The sequence below is a fragment of the Equus caballus genome, chromosome 10 (genome assembly GCF_041296265.1).
Source record: "Equus caballus isolate H_3958 breed thoroughbred chromosome 10, TB-T2T, whole genome shotgun sequence".
NCBI lineage: Eukaryota > Metazoa > Chordata > Mammalia > Perissodactyla > Equidae > Equus > Equus caballus.
The window spans coordinates 84,220,344-84,234,558 of record NC_091693.1 but is presented as its reverse complement, the minus strand read 5'-3'; positions in this window follow the sequence as shown (position 1 = coordinate 84,234,558).

Below are 14,215 nucleotides of genomic sequence, written 5' to 3'. Positions count from 1 at the left end.
TCACAGTGGTTAATGTCAATGAAAACGTTCCGTAGATTCATACCAGGTGATCTGGGGATTGCGTGTGGCACTGTTACCTTCGCATCACTAAGAGGACTCCATGACCTTGATTCTGCCTTACTTACTTTGTATTCTAGGATTGGGTTACATAAAATACCAGGAGAAATAAGTGGGTGATGGCTGAAAATTGAAACTCTTATGATTATATAAGAATTTTGATCAAAATCCCACTTGTAAAAGAATTTATCCTAAGTATGAAAGCAGCATTTGCTCTCCAACCCTTGACAAAATAAAATTTTAAAAACCAATCTTTAAAATAATAGAAAGTCCTTGCTTCTACAGTGATTAGTAAGATTTTGTACAGTAGATTTAAATGAAACAGCTTCTGCCTTGAAGCAGTTTTCATTCAAAGCCTGAGTGGCATACAATTTATACACATACAATTCGACGCCTTAGTCTTATCTTGGGAGGATGGGCCACATTCTGCCTCTTGCCTTAACTACCCCTGTGAAAGCTCCATTACTGGAGAGGCAGGAAAGCCTAGGAGTTGAGTGTGTAGCATCTACAGTGAGACAGCCAGCTTTAAACAAGCATAACATTCACTAGCTGAGTAATCCTGAGCGAGTTACTTACCCTCTTCATGCCTCAGTTGTCTTATTCGTATAAAACGAGGCGTCGTAGTCCATGCAGGCTGTTAGAATCCCATAGACTGAGTGGCTTAAACAACAAACATTTATTTCTCACAGTTCTGGAGGCTGAGAAGTCCAGGATCAAGGTGCTGGCAGACTTGGTGTCTGGGGAGAGCCTGCTTCCTGGGTCGTAGACATCCATCTTCTTGCTGTGTCCTCACAGGGTGGAAGGGGCGAAGGAGCTCTCTTGTGCCTCTTTTGTAAGGGCACTAATCCCACTCCTAACCTGGTCACCTCCCAAAGGTCCCACCTTCAAATACTGTGACAATGGGGATTAGGTTTCAACATATGGATTTAGGGGTGTGGTGGACACAAACATTCAGTCTGTGGCACAAAGGTAATAATAGTCCATATCTCAAGAGTACACGAGGTTGTTGCGGGCGCTAAAGGAGTTACTACCTGTGACATCCTTAGAACAGTGCCTGACAAAGAAGGCATATGCTCAATAAACATCAGCTTGCTACAAGCAGGGCTGACTCAGTAACACACACTTTGTTCTCCCTCCACTTCTGCCTCACTTCCCTTCTCCCTCGCTCTTGCTTCCCTGGGATTGCGGTCCCTAATAAAACCTCAAAAGAGCCAGCCTTGCCTGAGGATGCCTTTCTGGAGGTTGGGCAGGATGACTTCTAAGATTGCTTAACGCTAAAGCATCCCATGTGTGGTGCCAAGAGAGTGAGCCTGCGGTCAGAGGACCCAGTTCTATGTCCTGGTTTAATAATGATATCCGGATGACCTTGGGCTAGCCATTTAACCTCCTCAAATGTTGCTGTTCTTTTTAGTAAATGAGTATAGAATGTAATGTATTTGATTCTGTGTAAAACGGCTTTCTTCACAAATTGATTGTGAGGGTTGACTGGGATATTTATATGAAAACAGGACTGTAGATTGACACAAATCTATATCTGTTGGAGGCAGTCTTATCCTCCCCACCTCACATTTGCATAACTAGGGACTTCTGTCCCCTGCCTCGAAAGGGTGAGTACTGGGGAGACCTCTTTTGGTCTCATATTCGTCCTCCCCCTAGGAAGCAGAATGACTCAGGTTTTCAGTGGGTAGAGCACGTGGTTCATGTGTGGCGGGCCTTCTTGCTCTCAGGCATCTCCATGGAATCGGATGAGGTGCATGCTCCTTCATTCTAGCCCTCCTCTTAACCTCCTGCTGCCCTGTTAAGCACATAAGCACATCTGTTCTTCTGCATGTGTATGCCTATTATTGCTCACTTTCCTTGTCCTGACAGTGACAACGTACATGAGGCCACCCTGCTAACCTTGCAGTGGGTTAGAATAAACAAGGTACTTGGTATCTGCCCTACAAGTTTGGCTATCCTCACAGCCAGTCTATAAGACTCAGGGGGAAGAAGCTCCCCCTACTGTAAGCTACATGACCACCACAGTTTACAGAAGCCTTGAAGTCTGGAGGTGATTAGCAACAATGAGGCTGACAGTTTGGGAGTCTATCTCCATTTGGTTGGAATCTAGAAGGAAATAGGGATGTTTCCTCATGGCCCCCTAGATTGCTCAACCTCTAGCAATATCTACAACATGAGAGCAACTCTATCCTCAAACATTCATCACTTTCATCCTTTTACTGACGTTAAATCTTCAAAAGGGAAAAGTGAATTTAGAAAGGTAAGTTTACAATCACTTTCCCTTTGAAAATAAAATAAGAGAGAAAAAAATCTGTTTAGAGGTCTAGATGTAAAAACCTTTAACAAGAAACAGATCCTAACTGCATTGAGCTATATTCAGATGGAAAGCCAGCTGGCCACAGGCCAATTGTGCCTCCATGGTCTGTTCAGAACTGAGCACTCTGTCTGTTCAACAAAATACACCATGAGCAGTAGTCACTGGTTATTTAACATGGGTTTTCACTGCTAGCAACAACAGTTCTAAAAATAAACCAGGATAACTATTATACTTCACTGAATATCTGTAGGACAGAAAAAGTGCTTAAAACACTAGGGCAGAAAAGATTGAAACCAACGTACCACTGTTGTCTCAAACTCATCAGAAAGACTGCTGTCTCATTTAGTGGGACCAGTTTCAGTTCACCGTGTTAGCTATAAAGGTTACATATTCTCATGGGTTTGTACTACTCCAACTTAGCTAAGAATCCTCTTCTTTGAATAGTTCCATGTTAGCACGAGTCACAAGAAAAATTTTAATTGAGATTTGAAAGGCAGAAGTGAAGCAGCAGCCATGTTGTTTTATGCCAGAAGAGTTGGTGAACCAAGCTCTTGCATATCATCACTTATCTGCTGGCTCACCTTGCTGGTGTCCAGCAGGCAGCCCTGGGCATGCAGCTACTTCAGCTCCTGCCAGATCCTCCTTCAGCTTCTCTGACTTCTGCACCAGGTACATGTTTTGCTCCTATAGGACATTCGTGTCACCAAAGTTGGAGACTTAAAGACCAACGGTTTGTGGGGTCCAAGTTTTCTTTTCTGTCCTCCCTTCACATTCATTTTCCCTTCCCAGTGGCCTCAAATTTCAGTACCAGATGTAAAGACAATGTCTTATGTAGACTGTTTAACAACTTCCCACAAGTATGTAAGCTCAAATTCTTTAGTAAATCCTAATGCTGTTTTTCTGACTGAACCTTGACTGACACAGATTTTGGTAGTGGAAGTGTTTCCACAGGAACAGAACCTTAAGGGTAGGTTCTCTGAATTAGTTTTGCATTATCTGGAATCGATTCTCTGACATGATTAGATTTAGTGTCATTAATGACCCTGTTCCCAGGGATGACAGCCAATGAAGTACAGCAATGAGCTCAAGCTCGTAGCATTTACTGGCATGATTATATTCTTTATCACCCTGAAGCAGCTGGCCTGATAGAAGGTAGAATGGCTTTTTGAAGGCTCGGTTATGAATGGTTACTCCAGACCCCAGAATGGCAGGGTTGGGATACAATTCCAGGAAATGGTATATGCTGTAAATCAGCAACCAATAGGTAATACCAGTTCTCCCACAGTGAGGACTCACAGGTCTAGGAATGAAGGGGCGAGAAATGGAGTAGTTCTTCTCACTAGAGCTCAAGCAGTGAAATTTTCGCTTCCTGTACTCAAGACTTATGACTCTTAGGCGTTTTAGTTTCCAAGTAAGGAATACTTCCACCAGACGACACAGTAGTGGTTCCACAAAACTGAAAGTGTAGACTGCCACCTACCTTGTTTGGCAACTTACACCAGCAAGTCACCAGGCAAAGAAGGGAGTTACTGTAATGGCTGGGATGATTGATCTTGATTATTAAGGAGAAATTGGGCTGCTTCCACACAATGGGAGTAAGGAGGACGATGTCTGGAATGCAAGAGATCCCATAGGGCACCTCTTTGGTACTGCCAGGTTCTGTGACTGAATCAATGAAAAAACCACATCAACTGGATTCAGGCAGGACTGCTGGTGGCCCAGATCCTTCAGGAATGAAGGCCTGGGTTACCCTACCAGACAAGGAACCATGGCCATCTGAAGTGCTTGCTGAGGGCAAAGGGAACTGAGTAGAGGAAGACGGGAGTTTTAGTCACCAACTGTGACCACATGACCAGTTACGGAAACAAAGAATGTAATAGTTTGAGTATTTCTTCTTTATTTTGATATAAAAAATATATATTTGTCTTCCCGTGTCCTATTCTTCTAGTATCTAACATAAGATAGTTAGTAGGAGCTAATTTCGTATCTCTGTATTTGAGTTACAGAATATCAAGGGGGAGTGGGACTCAGCTAGAATGAACATCACCTGAAGATGGGTCAATAGACAGTCTCTTCTTTGGAGGGTTACCGTGTTTTCGGTTATGTGAGGGGATTGTTGCATTATGTTAAACAGAAGCATGATCTTGCCTATATTTGTAAGGTAAGTGTGGTTTAAGGAGGTGGATATAGATGGCAGATTGACACTGGGTGGAACGTAGAGGATTTATATGTGTCAACTTAGCCAAACTGAAACTACATTTCCCAGAATCCCTTTCCTTGAATAGTACCATATTCGCGTGAGTCACAAGAGACATTTTGTGCAAGATTGGAAGGCAGAAGAGGCAATCATGTTCCTTTAATGCTCAGAAAGTAGGTGCAGAGGCACCAGGCGCTGCTGCAGTTTATACACACTGATGCTTATATGTCGGCTCATCGTAATGCCTGGGACAACGATGGGCATGTATCTGCTCCAGCTCCTTCACTTCTCTGACTCCTAGACCAGGTGTGGGTTTAACTTTTTAATAGAAGAACATGTCATCATCAATTTGGAGGCTTGAGGGTGGTGAATAAACAATATGGCTTTCAGTTTATTGTGAATTCCAGTTTGTGCTTCTGGGTCCCCGTTTGTCTTCTCTCTCCCCATCACTTCACATTTCTTTCTCCTTCCCAACTGCCTGCCCTACAGACTTCAAGCTTTAGCACAGATGCAGTAACAACAGTTTTACTTAGACTGTTTATTCATCTCTGATAATTGTGTAAGGTCAAATATATTTATATATACAATCACTATATGTGTCTATGACCATATATAACGCATATATAAATAAATGTAATTATGGTACACACACACACGCATAAATAAAACCACCAGCATCTAGCATAACACTCGACAGGAGATAGGCACCCAAACACACATGTTGAAGTCAGACAGTAAATTGAATAGAACTGAAAAGACAGTCTGTATGAACATACTTAACGTTTTAGAACAGTACAAGTTAGTCTCACAGTTCTGTGTCAGAGCCTGCTGGCTTGGCTGATTCCTCTGCTCCAGGTCTCGTAAGGCTGAAGCTCTTCGTTACCTTCCTGCAGCCAGAAACTTAGAAGTTATCTGAGAGCACTCCCTTTCCTGCTCCCTCACCATCAGCAACCACCTCCTAGCAATTTTACTTTCTAGATACTTCTGGAATGCATAACTTTTTGCTTTAGGGACGTGAAATGTGTGTAGGGAAGCAAACAGGTCTTGGAAGGGTGGGCAGGGAATGAGAGCTTCCATTTTTGACAAAGGGCTTACTTGTCATTTGTGGGAGGAATACAAATTAATGTGTGTATGTGTGTGTGTGAAGATTTTTTTTTAACGTGATTGTGGGGTAACAGTTTGAAAAGAGCAAAGGAGCAGGTTCATTGTAGCACTTAAAAACTGCACCTACTTGGAAATAACAAAGAGCCAATACTCCTAAAACTGGTTTGTACAAGTCTCATAGAAATTGTTGGCTGACCCTTTGTGATTGATAACGCTTAATCAGTTAGTTGGTTTCAGAGATTTGGGGATGCAGATTTCATCTGATTATAATATCAAGCTCTGTTTAGGTGTATTCCCCTTTCTGACATTCTCAGAGAATGTTTACCTGCTCACAACTTATGTACATAGGTAATGGATGTTAAAGGAGAGAAAAAGAAGCCGCTCGGTAGAGAAAAGAATGGGGCCATTCCTCTTTTTATACGCCACATCCATCTCAGCTTCAGGGCCCTGGTTTTTTCTTTTCTGGCATCCAGGTTACATATAAAGAAAAACAGAAACTTGGCAAGGAGATTTAGAGACAAGCTACACAGCTTGAGCCGCTGGCAGGAGAATCAGAAAATTAAAAAGCAGTTGTACAATCCTGCTGCCATTACTGGTCGGGGATTTCCTCAGAAGCAAAACGTTAATGGCTGTGGTCAAGTTCAACGTTTTCCAAACCTAAGGCTATCAACCTTGATAATTGAGTCTATGAAGTGTGACGTGTTTAATACATTTTTAGGGATTAGAATAGAAAGCGAGAGTAACTTAATTACAAACATAATTGTAATACGAATTAATCGTGTCACAGGACTGGACTTCCCTGCTGTGATAGGCATGGTCAGAAACTTCAATTTTCTTGCTTTGTGCATTTTGATAATGCAAAATCACTTGTGCTATTTCAACAAAGGGATGATCTTGTAAGAATTATTTCCTCTTCACTATATTTTTTCCAGTCAGTTATATATAGTACAACTCTCTGTTACATACGGCATGCACAGTCACGCCCATGTGCCATATGAAGACTTTTATGCCCATGGCATCCCTTTAAACTTGAACTTCACACATGGCCCGTTCTCTTAATCCTCAGAGAAATAAACTAAAAATTTCATAGTATTTTTTCTAATTTGAATCCTTATTTTTTTATTACTCAAAGAAACTTCAATTACTTCTGTTAGAGATAAGCAACAAGGGAGAGGTTTGCTCTAGAGAAAATAAGAAGGGATCTGCTGAATTAAACATAAAATCGTGAGGGGCTTTCACAGCTTGTGAGAACATTCCCTGTCGTTTCCCCATTAACCGAAGAGCTGGTGATGTGCAGAGATCAACGTCTGCAGCCATAGGCGGTTTTACTCTTTCCCAGCTCCTCATTATCGCCGCCACCACCCTGGCTCCGGGCCTCGCTCTCTCTCCCCTGGACGTTGTAACAGCTTCCAACTAGTTTCCTCCAAATCAGTCCCCTTCTGAACCTGTGCCTTCAGAAAAACATCTCTGCCGGGTTCCTTTTCCTTAAGTACTGTGCTGACCATGTCACATCTCTGCTCAGAAGCTTTAATGTCTCCCCACTACTTTATCAGATTAAACCCAAGCTCCTCAGTGAGGCTTCACAGCTCTGTCCTATCTTCCTCTTCCAGAATCTTCTCTCACTGTTCCTTTACCTCTCCTCTAAATATCAACCTGACTTTATTTTCTTCCTGTTTGCTGAGTGCCCATCCCCTTCTTGCCACCATAACTCTGCTGTTTCTTCCACATCAATTGCCATCTTTTCCTGACTTATGCTAATTTTTATGTCATTTTTGTCAAAAAAATGCCACCAGCCATTCAAACCCTCTCTCAACTGCAACCTCTTTCATTAAGATTTTTTTCTGACCACTTCCTGCCCTTCTCTCTCCAGATGAGAACTTCTGTCCGTGCATCTTTCTTGGCATTTATCTTCTTCTGCTTTATATTATAGTTATTTCTTCCTTCAGAATAATCTGTCTCAATTTCTTTAATCGACGCTCCCTTTTAGAAAAAAAAATCCAATACTCTCAATTTAATGTTTTTTGCATTTTAAAAGAAAGGAATTATCATGACTAATGAAGAAATCAAAGTAATTATAGTATTGATTTTGCTTTTTGAAGCTATTATGGCCCCAACAGAATCTCTCCATCAGTTGATAATTATAAATCAGTATAATCAGTGGATTATGCTGAACATGTATGTAAAAACTTAGCGTAGTACCTATCCCATGGTAAGTGCACAACAATTGTTAGCTATTTCTATGATTACGATTAGCTCTTTGAGAACAGAACTATCAGATGTTGGTTGCAATATTCACAACTGGCTGGTCCATTAAGTGATATGATTTTTACCTCATGGCAAATTTAAGATCATGCGTTCTCAATAATCACAATCAATAGCAATAATCTGCTCCATGTTTTTTATGACATGGTTTATGGGCTTGAAGAATAAATGAAACAGTGGCTGGTGGGGGGGACAATGTAAATTAGTGCTGTGTGGGTGGCAAAGTACTGGTAAGTTGACTCTGGGCATTTCTGGGCATCACTGTGGATTCAGAATTGAATTGTTTTCACATTGAAAAAGATGCTCTGATAGATAGTTCAGCAAATCAGGCAGACAGCCATTTCAGAACTTTAAATTGTTCAACTGTAATCACCAGTGTGTCATCTCAGGGCTTGGATAGGAAATATATCATATGATTCAGATAACTTGTTGAACCCATACAAGACAAAATATCTCAGTTTTTCCAACTCAGTGATCTTAAATGGGGGTTAGGTAACAAAAGGACAAATGAATGATGTCAAACAACACCCACTTTAGTAAAAAATCGTCTATGGAAAGGTATTTACGAGCCTAGAATCACCAAAAATGTGACTTTTCTGAAGTTTTCAGTTATAGTTATTAGGAAAGAAGGCTCAGAAATTGAGCCAACATCAAGAGATAAAGTTGGAGATTAAACTCAATCACCTCTGTGTTGAAAATGCTATGAGCATTTCCTTGTCAGATGGCTTAGAAGGATACAATCCAAAATCATGGTCACACCAGAGGATGCCATTAAATGCTGATGAAAATACTGTCAAACATTCCAGAAAACATTACATCATCCCTTAAAATTACTTTTTTTATTAAGAAAACAAACAAATTGCATTTTACAAGAAACAAGGCAAACCATCCACGAGTATTCCTTAAATTAATGCAGACAATGGCGTGGTTATGGAGTTAGAGAAAGAACTAGGAGTTCAAAGCAACACACTAACCTGGTTTTGAATCTTATCAAAAAATTGAGTTCTTTACATCATTTTTTTACTCCCTTATCTTTAAATTGCAAAATAGTATGACAAAAAATTTTCATTAACTTGACTAAGACTTTTCAGCAAACAGCCAAGAAGGCTCCCAGGAATTTTACGATGTGTTGTCTGCATTTCTGCTCTGCCCACACAACTTCCAGCAGTTGCTGACATGCCTTGGTGATGATGGGCTGAGTTTGTAAAAAGAGCCTCCATGCTGTGTGCTGCTAATAGAGGAGATGGTCTGAAGGTCTCTCAGTGATCGTAGTTAGGAAGACCCAGCCGGGGTGAGACAGCTACCAGCCTAATGAGACAGGGTTGTCCGCAAGGCCCCTGGCCAAAAAGATTGACCCCTAACCAATCGGTAAGCTAAGGGAATCAGATAGAGACCATCAAGATCCATATTCTGCAGCCTTGGGTCTTTCTCAGGCTTATGCATGTGCCCTAGCACCCAGGAGTTGTCTGGAGGTGACTCTAGCCCCATTACCATACTAAAAATCACACCCAGGGGTGGAGAGCTGGCTTGCTAATAATACATGCAACTCGTATGGTGGCACGTTGAACAGTAGCACAAGTGCAAGCACAACCCCACCTCTACATAACATGATGAGGCCCTCCTCCCCAGCCTTTGCCTGATAAAAAGTCCCACAATCTGGCTCCCTAAAGAACCAGTCACTTGCCCCTTTCCTTTCTGCACCAGCTCTCTTGTGCTTCTCCTGTGCACAAGCTAACACACTTTTACTTTTCTGCTTTCATTTGTTATCTCTCTTGATTTCTATCCTGGGGAATAACAAGAACCCAATGTGCCAGTAATGTGGGGTCTGCGGGATCAAAGAAGGCTTCCCAGGGGAGGGCACCTGTGAGCTGAGATCTCAGCCATGGGTAAGTGCTGGGGGAGAAAAGGGGGTGAGTGAAGAATGTTCCCTCTGAGGAGAGAGGACAGGGAGCAGGGGGGCCTGGAAGGAGCCTGGTTGGGAGGCTGGGGAATGACAAAGACTCTTTCCTTGAGCAAATTTAGTCAGGCTCCTCTGAGCCATCTCTTTGACTAGGCCTTGACCTTTCCACCTCCTCCTGGTCCCGTCTTTGGCCTAACTAGCCCAGTTTTAGCAAGAATCCTGCTGAGTCACTTTAGAAAGAATCCCCACCTTTGAAATCTGATCAACGTGGCCTGCCTTCAGCAGGAATCCTAAGCTGATTTAGCAAGAACCCCCTGCCCTTGATGTCTCCTCTTAGGAATTTTCCATCACTGACCACCTCACTCTATTCGTTGGCTATAAATTCCCGCTGTCCTTGTATTCCTGGTTGAGCCAGATCTCTTTCCCCTGTCGTGACAGTCTTGACACCTATTGCGAAAGTCCTGAATAAAGACCTCCTTACCGTTTTAACAAGTCCCACATAATTTTATCTTTAAGAGGAGGGGCGAGCAAGGAGTTAGGGGAGAGGAGTTTGAGAAGGTGTTGAAAGAACTTTCTAGGCCCAAGATGGAGCCGCTCTGCCTGAGTGTCCCCTCAGCAGACAGACCGAGATGATTTTCGTGTCCCTCTAAGTGCTCCTCTTGACCAGAAGTGCAGAGTACCTAGTCAGCCGGTGCCCCGACGCCAGGCCAGTGCTGGGCTCTGTACTTCTTTCCTTGGGTGGTCTCTATTAAAGGAGAATCAGAACGGAAATTCATTGAAGAGTTTTAAGCCACTTAGCGACATGACCAGATTGCATTTTTGAAAGACCATTCTGGCCTTTAACAAAGAACACTAGTACCAGTTTAAAAATTCCTTACGATGTAAAGGGCTATGAAAGAAAAATGAGCTCATTTATACATATGCAAATCTGCACCACCGGAGGCCGCATCACACGGGATTTGAAACCTTGGTCAGCCCATGGATATCAGCCTCCTCAGGTCCACGTTCTGCTGCCTCAGTCCACCTGCAGCTGACGGATCTTAGCAGTGATTGGCCGTGACCACGCCAGCTACAGAGCCCTCCTTGGCACTGGGTATGTGTGGTGGGGGCACTCGCCCGAGCTGAGACTGGGTGGGGCTCCATGGGGACAGTGTTTGCTTCCAGGACTGTTTATACCCTCAGGTTCTATTTTAAGATAGGGCAACAATAAGTTATTATTTTGAGAAAGCACCTTTTTAACTGCAAATCGAGTACCTAGGGTCGAGCAGGAGAACTTTATGTAAGCTGAAACCATTAAGGGCCATTAACACTTTAGGCAAAATAGGTTCCTGAGGTTAGCAGAATAAGAACAGTTGTTGAGGAAAATAGAACAGAAGAAGTAAGTTTTGGGTGAAGGAAAGTAAGTTTTGGGTCTGAGATGTTCCATGTTGTGAAACCATGAGCAGGTGGGAGCTGGGAGGAGAGTACACAGGGATCCAATGTGAGAGCAGATAGCCCTGACGATGGACTCCAGACAGGAAGGGAAACCAGAGCCCCAGAGAAGCACTGGACAGTGTAACGTGCAGTCTGTCAGCGTATCTGCAGGATGCATGCCCCTGTGACTGACTCGTCAGTGACTCTAAGGGGCTTAGAGGAACCTCCGAATTGTCTCACTCCATTCTGGAATATCACTCCATCCTTGTTTGCAGGAAGAAATAAACTCACTTGTATGACTTCCCTTCTGCTTTTCAGAAGAGCACTTTCAATTAAATTTTCTTCTGATGTTTAGAATTTGCCTCAAAAACACAAGTATGGGGGTCAGCCTGATGGTGTAGCAGTTAAGTTTGCTTGCTCTACTTCAGCAGCCTGAGGTTCGCTGGTTTGGATTCTGGGCATGGACCTACACACTGCTCACCAAGCCATGCTGTGGCAGCATCCCACATGCAAATAGAGGAAGATTGCCACAGATGTTAGCTTAAGGCTAATGTTCCTCAAAAAAACCCCAAGTATGCCATCTCATTACTAAACTTGACTCACTGACAACTTTGTTTTTTTCTGATTTTTTAAAAAAGGGGGCTCCTTACAGTACACCCTGTAAGATTTTCCCATCCTCTGTTGAATTGTGGCATGTTGCTTTTCCATTCTCGGTCAGCTAATTAGCAGAGCAGGTAAAATTTCTAGCGCGAAAATTAGGAAAGCATCTGGAGGGATGCATTTTACTTCATGACTGGGCTGCCAGCTCCTTTGAGATCTCAGTTTTTTGGGATTTGGTTATGGTATGTTATCTTGCTTTGTAAGTGTTTGAAAATAGGATTGAAATTTGACAGGTGGGAACATGAATCATGTCTGACAATGTTCTTCCAATGAGCAATGGAGGCATTTTAAGAGATTGAGCTGGATGCACTTACGTATTCTCTGGTATTCTCTGTGTGACTAACTGTGATAATGACAACTAACAAAAGGACTTGTTGTCCTGTAGGTACACTCCGATATTATATCATAACAGCTAAAAAGCACAGTTGCTTCTAATCCTTTATACAAGAACGGCCTGCAATCAAGGCCTCCCAGTGTACTCATCACGCAGACACAGGTATTTTAAAAAGCTGGAAAACTAGGCAAGAGTAACCAACATCACATGAGTTTTTTTCCCTCCCACCACTTTTCTGTAGGTGGCAATCAGCGGTGGATATTATGTGGCAATTGACCTTTACAGAAATGAATGAGCATTAGACTAGAGCACCGATTGGTAAGAATTTTGCTTTCATTAAGCAGTAGGAATTGTGGCTTTCTATTTGGGTCAGAAAAGCTTGACGCAATTAAAGTTTTAATTAGAAACATGCTAGCCTTAATTACCTGTTTGTCACTCCTGTTTGATGTCAGTGGAAATGGTCCTACTTTTGATTCATAGTCCCTAGTTCCACCCCCAACTGGCCCCCTATGGCCAGTTAAATTGGTTGAGCTAAAACCTAGAATATTCAGTATTGGAAAACCACCTTCATGGTGGGAAGAGACCCTCACAGGCTAAGAACACAGGTAATTATGCTACAGACTTCAGAAAACCAGCTCCTTTTGTTGGAAATGGTTACTTGAAGCATCTGAGAGTTCTTTTATCTTCCCAAAGTATGTTGGTGATAAAGTTGACTTGCATAACACAGGGCCAGTTCCATTCCTGCCATCTAGGCCCCAAAGGCAGCAGGTTCCTTCTCCAACAGGCTCACTGCAGCGCAAACTACCATCCTCCCTCAACCCCCATCCCCACCCCTGCAAGTGCTCAACCCCACAAGGGGCACTAGACAATATACGGGGGTGGGTAGGATGCTCTGGAGGAAGAAGCCTTATGGCCTGTGATGCAGTGAATGCTTAGAGGGAAGAAACCCTCCTTATTTCTGTGTGCTCCTCACCATACACACACACACACGCTCTGCCCCAGGGCTGACTGCGTCACTGAGTGAACTGGTGATGTCTAATGCATAGTTACACACTGATATGATGGGCCAGGTAAGGTCTTCCTGGCCCCTAATGCCACCTAAACCAATCTGTCAGATGAGGGAAATTCTGTAATAAGAGGGGAAGCGATGGGTGTTAAGGTGATATTTTGAAAAAGCCTTTTCTAACCTCCAAATGACTTGAATGAAATGACACCAGGTCATCAGCAGTCATTGCTAATATTTCCTGAGCGTTACTATGTGCCCATGCTAAACACTTCACAGATATTCAAATCTCTACCCTATCCTTACAGAGTATTTGCTGTTATCCCTACGTAGCAAATGAAGGGACCAGTTACTTTGCCTGGGTGAATTTGTATAAGACCACATGAATAGTAGTAGCCAGATCCTAGCAGTCCATCTGCAGAGCAGGGACTCCTGAACCATTTTGATATCGACGAGCTCATTTATGAACGAGGGTACACAAGAAGGAGCCCATGCTCCTGAGGAAACAGGACAGATAACTGTGTCAAGAGGGGAGAAGGAGAGGCCTGAGACACAGGCGGTGAGGAAGGCAGGGCAGGGAGCCTGGGGGCCCTGTGGGGAGAAAGAGTCACGTACAGGTAAAGGAAGGTTTCTGACACGAGTCTGCCTGGTTCCTACTTTAAAACTATCTAGTTTATTCACAATAGCCAAGACATGGAAATGGACCAAGAAATTGTGTTATATATATACAATGGAATATTTTCAGCCATAAAAAGAGGAAAATCCTGCCTTTGGTGACAACATGGATGGACCTTGGAGGCTTTGTGCTAAGTGAAATAAGTCAGACAGAGAAAGACAAATATTGCACGTTCTTACTTATGTGTTGAATCGGAAAAAAGTCAAACTGATAGGAATAGAGAGTAGAATGGCAGTTGCCAGGGGCTGGGGGGTAGGCGAAATGGGGAGATATTGGTCAATGGGTACAATGT